The sequence below is a fragment of the Halichoeres trimaculatus genome, unplaced genomic scaffold (genome assembly GCF_033239565.1).
Source record: "Halichoeres trimaculatus isolate MK-OKI-2021-1 unplaced genomic scaffold, fHalTri1.1 fHalTri1_scaffold_14, whole genome shotgun sequence".
Classification (NCBI taxonomy): Eukaryota; Metazoa; Chordata; class Actinopteri; order Labriformes; family Labridae; genus Halichoeres; species Halichoeres trimaculatus.
Genome location: NW_027437192.1, coordinates 1,389,750 through 1,405,772, shown reverse-complemented (window position 1 = coordinate 1,405,772; position 16,023 = coordinate 1,389,750).

The following is a 16,023-nucleotide window of genomic DNA, read 5'->3' as shown; positions in this document are numbered from 1 at the left end:
CCAGCTCGCAACAAAAGCTGCAGAGAATGCAGAAAAAGCACTGGCTGATGTACAAGAAGCCTTGAAAGCCACAGCCTCACAGATGCCACAAGGACAAGAGCAATCAAAGACAGCTCTGGACTCGGCAGGAACAGCACTGGAAGCGGCCAAAGATGCACTCTCTACAGCACTGCAAGCAGCAAACGCAACACTGGCTGCTCTCAATGTAGATCCCTCAGAAAATGGCACTCAACAAGCAACAGCAGCAGAGCAACAGGCCAAGGAAGCTCAAGAAGCAGCACAGAAAGCTGCAGATGCCGCAAAGGAGGCAGCAACCCCCACACCAGGACTGACACCAGAAGACAATGCAAGAAGGCTGGCAGCCAACACTGCTGCCCAAGCAGCAGCTCTAGCAGCCGCTTCTGCTGTAACTTCACAGGCCGCAGCCAAAGTCACCACAGGACCCAATGCTGACAAGGCACAAGCTGCAGCACAAGAGGCCTCTGAGGCTGCTGAGGTCTCAGCTCAGACCTCCAAACAGCTGTTGGAAGGATCAATCACCCCACAACAAGCCATCAACTCCACCAAAAGCGCAGTAAGGGCCGCCAAAAATGCAGCAGACACCACCAAAGAAGCTGTCAAAGGTTTCCCTGATCCACTGCAAGCTGTTGGTAAAACAGTTACAGACACGCTGACAAATGCAACAGACGCAGCAGATGAGGTACAAGCAGCCGCAGAGAAGGCTGCAAATGCAAAAACAGCGGAAGAGGCCAAGGAAGCTGCCCAGCTCGCAACAAAAGCTGCAGAGAATGCAGAAAAAGCACTGGCTGATGTACAAGAAGCCTTGAAAGCCACAGCCTCACAGATGCCACAAGGACAAGAGCAATCAAAGACAGCTCTGGACTCAGCAGGAACAGCACTGGAAGCGGCCAAAGATGCACTCTCTACAGCACTGCAAGCAGCAAACGCAACACTGGCTGCTCTCAATGTAGATCCCTCAGAAAATGGCACTCAACAAGCAACAGCAGCAGAGCAACAGGCCAAGGAAGCTCAAGAAGCAGCACAGAAAGCTGCAGATGCCGCAAAGGAGGCAGCAACCCCCACACCAGGACTGACACCAGAAGACAATGCAAGAAGGCTGGCAGCCAACACTGCTGCCCAAGCAGCAGCTCTAGCAGCCGCTTCTGCTGTAACTTCACAGGCCGCAGCCAAAGTCACCACAGGACCCAATGCTGACAAGGCACAAGCTGCAGCACAAGAGGCCTCTGAGGCTGCTGAGGTCTCAGCTCAGACCTCCAAACAGCTGTTGGAAGGATCAATCACCCCACAACAAGCCATCAACTCCACCAAGAGCGCAGTAAGGGCCGCCAAAAATGCAGCAGAAGCCACCAAAGAAGCTGTCAAAGGTTTCCCTGATCCACTGCAAGCTGTTGGTAAAACAGTTACAGACACGCTGACAAATGCAACAGACGCAGCAGATGAGGTACAAGCAGCCGCAGAGAAGGCTGCAAATGCAAAAACAGCAGAAGAGGCCAAGGAAGCTGCCCAGCTCGCAACAAAAGCTGCAGAGAATGCAGAAAAAGCACTGGCTGATGTACAAGAAGCCTTGAAAGCCACAGCCTCACAGATGCCACAAGGACAAGAGCAATCAAAGACAGCTCTGGACTCGGCAGGAACAGCACTGGAAGCGGCCAAAGATGCACTCTCTACAGCACTGCAAGCAGCAAACGCAACACTGGCTGCTCTCAATGTAGATCCCTCAGAAAATGGCACTCAACAAGCAACAGCAGCAGAGCAACAGGCCAAGGAAGCTCAAGAAGCAGCACAGAAAGCTGCAGATGCCGCAAAGGAGGCAGCAACCCCCACACCAGGACTGACACCAGAAGACAATGCAAGAAGGCTGGCAGCCAACACTGCTGCCCAAGCAGCAGCTCTAGCAGCCGCTTCTGCTGTAACTTCACAGGCCGCAGCCAAAGTCACCACAGGACCCAATGCTGACAAGGCACAAGCTGCAGCACAAGAGGCCTCTGAGGCTGCTGAGGTCTCAGCTCAGACCTCCAAACAGCTGTTGGAAGGATCAATCACCCCACAACAAGCCATCAACTCCACCAAGAGCGCAGTAAGGGCCGCCAAAAATGCAGCAGACGCCACCAAAGAAGCTGTCAAAGGTTTCCCTGATCCACTGCAAGCTGTTGGTAAAACAGTTACAGACACGCTGACAAATGCAACAGACGCAGCAGATGAGGTACAAGCAGCCGCAGAGAAGGCTGCAAATGCAAAAACAGCAGAAGAGGCCAAGGAAGCTGCCCAGCTCGCAACAAAAGCTGCAGAGAATGCAGAAAAAGCACTGGCTGATGTACAAGAAGCCTTGAAAGCCACAGCCTCACAGATGCCACAAGGACAAGAGCAATCAAAGACAGCTCTGGACTCGGCAGGAACAGCACTGGAAGCGGCCAAAGATGCACTCTCTACAGCACTGCAAGCAGCAAACGCAACACTGGCTGCTCTCAATGTAGATCCCTCAGAAAATGGCACTCAACAAGCAACAGCAGCAGAGCAACAGGCCAAGGAAGCTCAAGAAGCAGCACAGAAAGCTGCAGATGCCGCAAAGGAGGCAGCAACCCCCACACCAGGACTGACACCAGAAGACAATGCAAGAAGGCTGGCAGCCAACACTGCTGCCCAAGCAGCAGCTCTAGCAGCCGCTTCTGCTGTAACTTCACAGGCCGCAGCCAAAGTCACCACAGGACCCAATGCTGACAAGGCACAAGCTGCAGCACAAGAGGCCTCTGAGGCTGCTGAGGTCTCAGCTCAGACCTCCAAACAGCTGTTGGAAGGATCAATCACCCCACAACAAGCCATCAACTCCACCAAGAGCTCAGTAAGGGCCGCCAAAAATGCAGCAGACGCCACCAAAGAAGCTGTCAAAGGTTTCCCTGATCCACTGCAAGCTGTTGGTAAAACAGTTACAGACACGCTGACAAATGCAACAGACGCAGCAGATGAGGTACAAGCAGCCGCAGAGAAGGCTGCAAATGCAAAAACAGCGGAAGAGGCCAAGGAAGCTGCCCAGCTCGCAACAAAAGCTGCAGAGAATGCAGAAAAAGCACTGGCTGATGTACAAGAAGCCTTGAAAGCCACAGCCTCACAGATGCCACAAGGACAAGAGCAATCAAAGACAGCTCTGGACTCAGCAGGAACAGCACTGGAAGCGGCCAAAGATGCACTCTCTACAGCACTGCAAGCAGCAAACGCAACACTGGCTGCTCTCAATGTAGATCCCTCAGAAAATGGCACTCAACAAGCAACAGCAGCAGAGCAACAGGCCAAGGAAGCTCAAGAAGCAGCACAGAAAGCTGCAGATGCCGCAAAGGAGGCAGCAACCCCCACACCAGGACTGACACCAGAAGACAATGCAAGAAGGCTGGCAGCCAACACTGCTGCCCAAGCAGCAGCTCTAGCAGCCGCTTCTGCTGTAACTTCACAGGCCGCAGCCAAAGTCACCACAGGACCCAATGCTGACAAGGCACAAGCTGCAGCACAAGAGGCCTCTGAGGCTGCTGAGGTCTCAGCTCAGACCTCCAAACAGCTGTTGGAAGGATCAATCACCCCACAACAAGCCATCAACTCCACCAAGAGCGCAGTAAGGGCCGCCAAAAATGCTGCAGACGCCACCAAAGAAGCTGTCAAAGATTTCCCTGAACCATTGCAAGCTGTTGGTAAAACAGTTACAGACACGCTGACAAATGCAACAGACGCAGCAGATGAGGTACAAGCAGCCGCAGAGAAGGCTGCAAATGCAAAAACAGCAGAAGAGGCCAAGGAAGCTGCCCAGCTCGCAACAAAAGCTGCAGAGAATGCAGAAAAAGCACTGGCTGATGTACAAGAAGCCTTGAAAGCCACAGCCTCACAGATGCCACAAGGACAAGAGCAATCAAAGACAGCTCTGGACTCGGCAGGAACAGCACTGGAAGCGGCCAAAGATGCACTTTCTACAGCACTGCAAGCAGCAAACGCAACACTGGCTGCTCTCAATGTAGATCCCTCAGAAAATGGCACTCAACAAGCAACAGCAGCAGAGCAACAGGCCAAGGAAGCTCAAGAAGCAGCACAGAAAGCTGCAGATGCCGCAAAGGAGGCAGCAACCCCCACACCAGGACTGACACCAGAAGACAATGCAAGAAGGCTGGCAGCCAACACTGCTGCCCAAGCAGCAGCTCTAGCAGCCGCTTCTGCTGTAACTTCACAGGCCGCAGCCAAAGTCACCACAGGACCCAATGCTGACAAGGCACAAGCTGCAGCACAAGAGGCCTCTGAGGCTGCTGAGGTCTCAGCTCAGACCTCCAAACAGCTGTTGGAAGGATCAATCACCCCACAACAAGCCATCAACTCCACCAAGAGCGCAGTAAGGGCCGCCAAAAATGCAGCAGACGCCACCAAAGAAGCTGTCAAAGGTTTCCCTGATCCACTGCAAGCTGTTGGTAAAACAGTTACAGACACGCTGACAAATGCAACAGACGCAGCAGATGAGGTACAAGCAGCCGCAGAGAAGGCTGCAAATGCAAAAACAGCAGAAGAGGCCAAGGAAGCTGCCCAGCTCGCAACAAAAGCTGCAGAGAATGCAGAAAAAGCACTGGCTGATGTACAAGAAGCCTTGAAAGCCACAGCCTCACAGATGCCACAAGGACAAGAGCAATCAAAGACAGCTCTGGACTCGGCAGGAACAGCACTGGAAGCGGCCAAAGATGCACTCTCTACAGCACTGCAAGCAGCAAACGCAACACTGGCTGCTCTCAATGTAGATCCCTCAGAAAATGGCACTCAACAAGCAACAGCAGCAGAGCAACAGGCCAAGGAAGCTCAAGAAGCAGCACAGAAAGCTGCAGATGCCGCAAAGGAGGCAGCAACCCCCACACCAGGACTGACACCAGAAGACAATGCAAGAAGGCTGGCAGCCAACACTGCTGCCCAAGCAGCAGCTCTAGCAGCCGCTTCTGCTGTAACTTCACAGGCCGCAGCCAAAGTCACCACAGGACCCAATGCTGACAAGGCACAAGCTGCAGCACAAGAGGCCTCTGAGGCTGCTGAGGTCTCAGCTCAGACCTCCAAACAGCTGTTGGAAGGATCAATCACCCCACAACAAGCCATCAACTCCACCAAGAGCTCAGTAAGGGCCGCCAAAAATGCAGCAGACGCCACCAAAGAAGCTGTCAAAGGTTTCCCTGATCCACTGCAAGCTGTTGGTAAAACAGTTACAGACACGCTGACAAATGCAACAGACGCAGCAGATGAGGTACAAGCAGCCGCAGAGAAGGCTGCAAATGCAAAAACAGCGGAAGAGGCCAAGGAAGCTGCCCAGCTCGCAACAAAAGCTGCAGAGAATGCAGAAAAAGCACTGGCTGATGTACAAGAAGCCTTGAAAGCCACAGCCTCACAGATGCCACAAGGACAAGAGCAATCAAAGACAGCTCTCGACTCGGCAGGAACAGCACTGGAAGCGGCCAAAGATGCACTCTCTACAGCACTGCAAGCAGCAAACACAACACTGGCTGCTCTCAATGTAGATCCCTCGGAAAATGGCACTCAACAAGCAACAGCAGCAGAGCAACAGGCCAAGGAAGCTCAAGAAGCAGCACAGAAAGCTGCAGATGCCGCAAAGGAGGCAGCAACCCCCACACCAGGACTGACACCAGAAGACAATGCAAGAAGGCTGGCAGCCAACACTGCTGCCCAAGCAGCAGCTCTAGCAGCCGCTTCTGCTGTAACTTCACAGGCCGCAGCCAAAGTCACCACAGGACCCAATGCTGACAAGGCACAAGCTGCAGCACAAGAGGCCTCTGAGGCTGCTGAGGTCTCAGCTCAGACCTCCAAACAGCTGTTGGAAGGATCAATCACCCCACAACAAGCCATCAACTCCACCAAGAGCGCAGTAAGGGCCGCCAAAAATGCAGCAGACGCCACCAAAGAAGCTGTCAAAGGTTTCCCTGATCCACTGCAAGCTGTTGGTAAAACAGTTACAGACACGCTGACAAATGCAACAGACGCAGCAGATGAGGTACAAGCAGCCGCAGAGAAGGCTGCAAATGCAAAAACAGCGGAAGAGGCCAAGGAAGCTGCCCAGCTCGCAACAAAAGCTGCAGAGAATGCAGAAAAAGCACTGGCTGATGTACAAGAAGCCTTGAAAGCCACAGCCTCACAGATGCCACAAGGACAAGAGCAATCAAAGACAGCTCTGGACTCGGCAGGAACAGCACTGGAAGCGGCCAAAGATGCACTCTCTACAGCACTGCAAGCAGCAAACACAACACTGGCTGCTCTCAATGTAGATCCCTCGGAAAATGGCACTCAACAAGCAACAGCAGCAGAGCAACAGGCCAAGGAAGCTCAAGAAGCAGCACAGAAAGCTGCAGATGCCGCAAAGGAGGCAGCAACCCCCACACCAGGACTGACACCAGAAGACAATGCAAGAAGGCTGGCAGCCAACACTGCTGCCCAAGCAGCAGCTCTAGCAGCCGCTTCTGCTGTAACTTCACAGGCCGCAGCCAAAGTCACCACAGGACCCAATGCTGACAAGGCACAAGCTGCAGCACAAGAGGCCTCTGAGGCTGCTGAGGTCTCAGCTCAGACCTCCAAACAGCTGTTGGAAGGATCAATCACCCCACAACAAGCCATCAACTCCACCAAGAGCGCAGTAAGGGCCGCCAAAAATGCAGCAGACGCCACCAAAGAAGCTGTCAAAGGTTTCCCTGATCCACTGCAAGCTGTTGGTAAAACAGTTACAGACACGCTGACAAATGCAACAGACGCAGCAGATGAGGTACAAGCAGCCGCAGAGAAGGCTGCAAATGCAAAAACAGCGGAAGAGGCCAAGGAAGCTGCCCAGCTCGCAACAAAAGCTGCAGAGAATGCAGAAAAAGCACTGGCTGATGTACAAGAAGCCTTGAAAGCCACAGCCTCACAGATGCCACAAGGACAAGAGCAATCAAAGACAGCTCTGGACTCGGCAGGAACAGCACTGGAAGCGGCCAAAGATGCACTCTCTACAGCACTGCAAGCAGCAAACACAACACTGGCTGCTCTCAATGTAGATCCCTCGGAAAATGGCACTCAACAAGCAACAGCAGCAGAGCAACAGGCCAAGGAAGCTCAAGAAGCAGCACAGAAAGCTGCAGATGCCGCAAAGGAGGCAGCAACCCCCACACCAGGACTGACACCAGAAGACAATGCAAGAAGGCTGGCAGCCAACACTGCTGCCCAAGCAGCAGCTCTAGCAGCCGCTTCTGCTGTAACTTCACAGGCCGCAGCCAAAGTCACCACAGGACCCAATGCTGACAAGGCACAAGCTGCAGCACAAGAGGCCTCTGAGGCTGCTGAGGTCTCAGCTCAGACCTCCAAACAGCTGTTGGAAGGATCAATCACCCCACAACAAGCCATCAACTCCACCAAGAGCGCAGTAAGGGCCGCCAAAAATGCAGCAGACGCCACCAAAGAAGCTGTCAAAGGTTTCCCTGATCCACTGCAAGCTGTTGGTAAAACAGTTACAGACACGCTGACAAATGCAACAGACGCAGCAGATGAGGTACAAGCAGCCGCAGAGAAGGCTGCAAATGCAAAAACAGCGGAAGAGGCCAAGGAAGCTGCCCAGCTCGCAACAAAAGCTGCAGAGAATGCAGAAAAAGCACTGGCTGATGTACAAGAAGCCTTGAAAGCCACAGCCTCACAGATGCCACAAGGACAAGAGCAATCAAAGACAGCTCTTGACAAGGCAGGAACAGCACTGGAAGCGGCCAAAGATGCACTCTCTACAGCACTGCAAGCAGCAAACACAACACTGGCTGCTCTCAATGTAGATCCCTCGGAAAATGGCACTCAACAAGCAACAGCAGCAGAGCAACAGGCCAAGGAAGCTCAAGAAGCAGCACAGAAAGCTGCAGATGCCGCAAAGGAGGCAGCAACCCCCACACCAGGACTGACACCAGAAGACAATGCAAGAAGGCTGGCAGCCAACACTGCTGCCCAAGCAGCAGCTCTAGCAGCCGCTTCTGCTGTAACTTCACAGGCCGCAGCCAAAGTCACCACAGGACCCAATGCTGACAAGGCACAAGCTGCAGCACAAGAGGCCTCTGAGGCTGCTGAGGTCTCAGCTCAGACCTCCAAACAGCTGTTGGAAGGATCAATCACCCCACAACAAGCCATCAACTCCACCAAGAGCGCAGTAAGGGCCGCCAAAAATGCAGCAGACGCCACCAAAGAAGCTGTCAAAGGTTTCCCTGATCCACTGCAAGCTGTTGGTAAAACAGTTACAGACACGCTGACAAATGCAACAGACGCAGCAGATGAGGTACAAGCAGCCGCAGAGAAGGCTGCAAATGCAAAAACAGCAGAAGAGGCCAAGGAAGCTGCCCAGCTCGCAACAAAAGCTGCAGAGAATGCAGAAAAAGCACTGGCTGATGTACAAGAAGCCTTGAAAGCCACAGCCTCACAGATGCCACAAGGACAAGAGCAATCAAAGACAGCTCTTGACACGGCAGGAACAGCACTGGAAGCGGCCAAAGATGCACTCTCTACAGCACTGCAAGCAGCAAACACAACACTGGCTGCTCTCAATGTAGATCCCTCGGAAAATGGCACTCAACAAGCAACAGCAGCAGAGCAACAGGCCAAGGAAGCTCAAGAAGCAGCACAGAAAGCTGCAGATGCCGCAAAGGAGGCAGCAACCCCCACACCAGGACTGACACCAGAAGACAATGCAAGAAGGCTGGCAGCCAACACTGCTGCCCAAGCAGCAGCTCTAGCAGCCGCTTCTGCTGTAACTTCACAGGCCGCAGCCAAAGTCACCACAGGACCCAATGCTGACAAGGCACAAGCTGCAGCACAAGAGGCCTCTGAGGCTGCTGAGGTCTCAGCTCAGACCTCCAAACAGCTGTTGGAAGGATCAATCACCCCACAACAAGCCATGAACTCCACCAAGATGGCAGTAAGGGCCGCCAAAAATGCTGCAGACGCCGCCAAAGAAGCTGTCAAAGATTTCCCTGAACCATTGCAAGCTGTTGGTAAAACAGTTACAGACACGCTGACAAATGCAACAGACGCAGCAGATGAGGTACAAGCAGCCGCAGAGAAGGCTGCAAATGCAAAAACAGTAGAAGAGGCCAAGGAAGCTGCCCAGCTCGCAACAAAAGCTGCAGACAATGCAGAAAAAGCAGTGGCTGATGTACGAGAAGCCTTGAAAGCCACAGCCTCACAGATGCCACAAGGACAAGAGCAATCAAAGACAGCTCTGGACTCAGCAGGAACAGCACTGGAAGCGGCCAAAGATGCACTCTCTACAGCACTGCAAGCAGCAAACGCAACACTGGCTGCTCTCAATGTAGATCCCTCGGAAAATGGCACTCAACAAGCAACAGCAGCAGAGCAACAGGCCAAGGAAGCTCAAGAAGCAGCACAGAAAGCTGCAGATGCCGCAAAGAAAGAAGTCACCCCCTTATTTTCTTTGGCCTCAGCATCAGTTTCAGTGACATCTGCTGCAGCTTCCACAGCAGCAGCAGCAGCAGCAGCAACATCAGTAATTACAGGAGGTAAACCATCGAAAAGTCTGGAGTCAGCAATCACAGCAGCACAAGAGGCAGCGATATGTGCCGAACTTGTTGCCACAGGAAAAAAACTACCAAAGATGGCAGCGGAAGTTGCAGTAAAAGCTGCTCAAGCCGCCAAAGAAGCAGCTCAAGCAGCAATTCAAGAAGCAAAGTCAGCACCAGAATCATTAAAACAAGCAGTGAAAGATCTCAGTGACGCAGCATCTGCTTCAGCAGGTGCTGCAGAGCAAGCAGCAAAAGCATCAGAAATGGCTGCTCTAGGTCTACCCACAGCAACTAAAGCTGTTGAGGAAGCTGTGAAGTCAGTGATTAACAAATCAGAAAAAGCTGCAGAAATCCTGGGGGAAAAAATATCCTCGCTCAGTGAGGAAGATAGTACGGGACCAAGTGGTTTTTCAATGTCTGCAGGGAAAGTAGCAGCAGAAATGGCTGTGGCAACAGCAAAAACTGCATCAGTAGCAACTGGAACTGCAACCACAGAAGAAACGGAAAAGTCAGCGGCAATTGCAGCTGCAACAGCTGCAAAAGCAGCAGCGTCTGCTGCCAAAAATGCACTCCCTAGAGATCCCAACACCAATAATGATAACACAACTGCAACAATTGAAGAACAAACTGCACTGGTGGCAACATCCACGGCAGCAACTGCTGCGGCAACAGCACTAGCAGCCTCTACCTCGGTAGTTGCTGGAACCCCTGTCTCTGGAGCAGAATCTGCTTTCAAAGCTGCAGAGAAAGCAGCCAAAGCTGCCACAGCCTTAACAAAAGGAGAATCAACCGTCGCAGCAGCAGCTCAGGCTGCCAAAGACGCCGCAACAGCTGCAGAAGAAGTTGCAGACAAAGCCCTTAAAACAGTAGCAGAAGCCCCAGATTCAAAAGCAGCTGATTTACAAAAAGTTGCAAATGCATCCTTAGGAATAGCAAAGGCTGCACAAAAAGCAGCAACAGCAGCTATAAATGCAGCCTCTAACAATACAACATCAGAAATCGTGAAAGAAGCGGCAGACGCTGCGAATGCAATTGCAACGGAAGCGAGGGATGCACAAGACTTACTCGAGGCTCTGACAGCAAATGAAAACCCTGCTGCAGTGTCCGCAGCAGTGACTGTGGCCAAAATGACACAATCAACAGCCCTTGATGCAGAACTGGAAGCAGAGGCTGTGTCTGAAAACCTGGCCAGTATAATGATGCCTACAGCACAAGCAGCAGCAACGGCAGCAGAGGCAGCAGCAGGAGTTGCAGCAGCTTTGATGACAACCCAAGACACCACTGAAAGCACAACAGCCAATCCAGGACTGCCCCCGGCAACTACACAGGGAGCTGCATACGAAGCAGCTCAAGGACAGAAGATGGCTGTAGTTGGGACAACAGGAGCTGCCGCAGCATCTGCTGCTGCTGCAGCAGCCACTGCCAAAGCTGCTGGACCTGCAGCACAGAAAGAAGCAGAGGCAGCGGCGAGAGCTTCAAAAGTAGCAGCAAAAGCTGCTGCTTTAGTTGCAGCAGGGTCAGCACCGGTGGAAGTGGCCACTAATGCAGCAGAAAAAGCAGCACAAGCAGCAGAGAAAGCAGCACAAGCAGCAAAGAGAGCAGCAGAGGCTGCAACACCAGAAATAGCAGCAATGCAAAAAGAACAACTAGCAGCATCAGCCGCTAAATCTGCAAAAGCAGCAAGAACAGCAGCAGATGTGGCGAAAAAGGCAGCTTCTTCGGATGCAGAATCTATGAAAGCACTGGTTGAAGATGCCAAAACAGCAGTGAAAGAAGCAGAAGAGGCCACTGAACAACTCCAGGATGTGTTAACCGACGACGCAGGGCTAACAGCTGAGGAGATGGAGTCGGTGAAAAAGGCACATACTGTGGCAATGATGGCTGAGGCAGCAGCCAAGTCTGGAGAGGCAACGGTGGAAACAGCAGCAGGAGCAATGTCGGCACCGTCAGCTCAGGCTGCAGCAGAGATGGCAGAGGCAATGGAGGCCTCAGCAAATGCAGCAGAAGCAGCAGCAACAGCGGCGGCAGGAGCTGCAGGAGATGCTGTGTCAAGCACCAACAACGCAACAACAACCGTAGCAACGACAACAGAAGCAACCACAACAGCCGGAGGTGGCGCCAGTACTGCAACAGCAACAACAATGAGCAACGCGGCAACTACCACTGCGCACAACAAGATCAGCCTCACTTTGGTCACATTCACCATCATAGCTGCTGTGCTCCTATAAAAACCAACAGGACACATTTTCCTTTGTGTGTCATGATGGATGGACTCATGTTTACCACAGATCATACTGTATATTTATTGTTTCACTGGTCAAACCTATCCTGTGTATGTTTTCAGTCAGGAAATGTTTTATGTTATCTTTAAGAAGTCAAACAAGGTGGTTTTAAAAATATAATAACACACATAACTCTAGGTACAAGGAATATTTACTCTCACTAATCAGCAACAGTTGCAAACTAATACAATCTCTTAAACAGGTGTAAGTTATTCTATTTATTGTCCTATTTATTGTGTGCATGTGAAAACTGAACAGTGCCTTAAGAGCTAATCCTGCATGAATGTGTGTTTGAAAGATACTTTTCCCATTAGACTTTTGAAAAATTAATGCTTGAGTAAATTATCATTATTAGTGTCTTAATGCCACAATGTTGCAACTCAAACATGCACTTAACCTTGTTTGTGAAAGAATGCTTTCTGATTAATCAATAAATTAATGATTAACAATAGCTCGATGTTTTTTGTTTTATTGAACCATCTCAGGTAGCATGCAGAGTGGACGTCAGACAGTTTTTAAGGTTTGAAGGCGTTCAGAGGGAGACAGTTCACTTTAAACTTACTGATCAGTCCAATGCAAGTGAAAGCAGCTCAGCTGGTTAGTAACTTTGAGCTAAAAATATTAGGGAACCTTTTTCTGTTTTCAGATTACTTTTTTCCTGTTTTCCAGAGTAATTTTTTCCCGAAGTTTTTCCTGAACTTTCCACCGGCTTTCCAATGTAGAAGCAATGCATGTTTTTAATGCCACATCTTCGTCTATTCCTTAAGTATTACATTGAACAATAGGCTTATATAAAATTTAAGGATAAAGTCAAAAACACAACAAGGGTATCATACCCTGTGTGTGGCTAATACCTTACCTTTATTGACCCGGTACGGACCGGTAGAAAGTTAAGGATAAGGCATATATGTGCCGAACAGGATCTCTGATCCGTGCGGGACACAGGAGCCACCACACATCCACGGGAGTCAACTGCAGGTTGGAGGTTCTCACGGGATTTCGAAGTAGCTCGATACTTCAGGAAAAAAAACTACTCCTAAAAACAGGAGGAAAAAATTACCACAAAAACAGCAGGTTGAGGCTCTCGCGGGATTTATAAGTGTCTCGATATTTCAGGAAATAAAATTACTCCGAAAAACGGGAAAAAAGTCATCTGAAAACAGAAAAAAAGACTCATAAAAACAGATATAATTATAACAAAAAACAAACTAATACAAAAATATTAGTAAGAAAAACAAAATTAATTACCACAAAAAAATTACTCATAAAAACAGAATTATAACAAAAAACAAACCAATATTATAATTATGACAAAAAACAAACCAATAAAAAAATATTAATCAAAAAAACAAAATTAATAACCACAAAAAAATTACTCATAAAAACAGAAGTAATTATAACAAAAAACAAACCAATATAATAATTATAGCAAAAAACAAACCAATGAAAAAATATTAATCAGAAAAACAAAATTAATTACCACAAAAACCAAACCGAAGAATAAATAACTCTGAAAAACCTGAGTTTTTTTTTTCTTCAAGTGAATACAATACACTTCTGTATATAATAGCCTTGGTATAAAAAATCTTCTGTTTTTGTTGACTGATTGAGATGTGTAGGCTTACATAAGAGGTGGTCCTCTTCCACAGATGGGCAAGCAAAAGTTGGTGTCTTCCACTAAAACAGTATTGCACAGGTGATCAGTGAGAAAACAAACGTTTTTTAGCAGGAGCATGGAAGAGAAACAGGGGGGTGAAAAGATAAACATATAGTATAAAGAGATAAGCAGTCATGGCCTGTGGGGAATGGTCAACACAAAGAATTAGCAAAGGTAAATAATGAGATGAAGAAATAAAACCATAAATTGATCGTAAAAATATTCAAGAGAGTAAAGATTTAAAATAAAAAGAGGAATAAATAAAAAAAAATCAAAAGAATAATAATGACAAATAGAGTAAAGTCAAATTAATGACATCAAAATTAAAATACAATTGACCGTGTGATAAGATAGATTCTTATACTTATTGTCAATTTCAGTGAGAATTTAAGCTATTGCCAGTGTTAGAAAGCTATTTGGTGCTAAGCTAAGTGAGCTAAGCGACCAGTTACTATGTGCTTGATCAGGCTTTACTACAGATAAGCTATGACCCACAGAAATGTAGCGGGCTTAGCTACAGCAAAACGGCCAAAAAAGCAAAATACATTGTTGTCACTTTTTTTCTCCACATTGTCTCAATAAATTTCAGGTTAAACAGAGACTTGTTCAAGATTAAACAATCATTTTTGCCCTAAGTGCACTAAACATATATGTGTATATGCTTCTATTAGTAAACACCACTTATAAATGAGTGAATAAAAGGTTTCATTTGATATAATCTATTTTTACAGACATAAAGTAAGCCATTACAGTCTACACAATTTAGACACGTCACCAACAATGATATAAAATTCAGTCAATTGTATGATTTAACTATCAGTGTACCTAAATCAAGGTCTAATTCTTAAGTCTATTCATGTGGAGTCATTCAATTCTCTTCCAAATTCTTTTATCATCTACTACTTAACTCTAATATGATCTTCAGTGTGAGGTCTGAGTATTTTAATACAGCAGCGCGAAGTCTTAGCCGTTAGCTCGTTTGTGTTGACGCGCAACGGTTAGCTTAATTGCTGGTTGTACACATCAGGGAATCGTGTTGAACGTCTTGAAAGTTGACAGAAACTTTACCTTGGTTTGGTACATTAAGCACATCAACACACAATTTCCCTCCATTTTTTAAATTAACTCATATAACTGGTGAGGAGGGGCCACGGTGACTCCTCCGGTGACAGCTTCAGGTCCCCTCCACCTCCCCACTCTGCCGTCTCTCAGTGAAGCGAACGTTTGTGTGTCTGCAGTGGAGCGGCGGGAAAAAACTCGAGGATTATTGTGTGACGTAATCACGATACGACGGTACCTCTTTTCCATTGGTCTCCTACGCGGACATGTCGGTGTCTGAAGATGGCGTCACAGTCTGATCCCCATTGGTGTAGATGACAGCGCAGCAGAAAGCCCCGCTTCAGGCAGTTCAGCTTCAATCTCATTTTAAAATGTTTAAACGTAGTTTACCACCGCGCTTCATGAACACAAAAAAAGAAAATAAATTTGCTAAACTGTTGAAAATTAGTGTGATTAATTTGAAAACAAATAGAAAGGATAGTTAAATATACAAACATAGTTAAATATATGCGTAGTCGAAAATCTATTTATTTTTTAAATTATTATTATTTGTATAGCACTTTTAAAAACATAGTTTACAAAGTGATTTGACAAGCATTCAGCACAAAATAATAAAACACAAACAAACAATAAGCACAATAAAGTAAAAACAAAAGGCACAGCTTAAATCAAGACTAACAGAGAGAGACAATGTAAAAAGACATAAGGTGAAAAGGTCCTTTCCATAATTTATAGTACTTGATAAGAACCCAGACAATACAAGAACCATACAGCCTAAAAAGACACTATGAGCACCAAACATAAATAAACATAAAATCAGCAAGAATAGGAAACGCAATAAAAAAAGGGATGAAAGCAGAAATCCAGTTCAGAAAATATAAAAAGATGACATGAACAATGATGGAAAAATTTCGAAATAATAAAAAATAAGTGGCGATGATAAGATACAGTAATAAACATGAGCAAGAGTTAAGGAAATTAAAATTCATCCATAAAAGAGTTTAAAAAGGTGAACCATTAAAAAGTTAAAATCATAATTAATAGCACATATTAGTATTAATAAATTAATGAAAAGCAGTAAAAGAAGGTAAAGAAAAACAAACAGTAAAACAAAATAAGATAGAGATAAAAGACATTAAAAGATGGTAAAAGACAGTAATAGACGGCATCACATAAAGGCAAGTCTGTAAAAGTGAGTCTTTAAAAGGGATATTATTTATATTATATTATATTATATTATATTATATTATATTATATTATATTATTTAGATTATATTATATTATATTATATTATATTATATTATATTATATTATATTATATTATATTACAAATAGATATTCATTGGGCTTAAAAACAAGACCATGAGGGTGAAATAAAAAAAAAAAGTGCCTGGCAGTGTGCCTTGAATCTCGACTATTACAATATTATTATATGTAAAGGTAAAATTAGATAAAATGGTATATG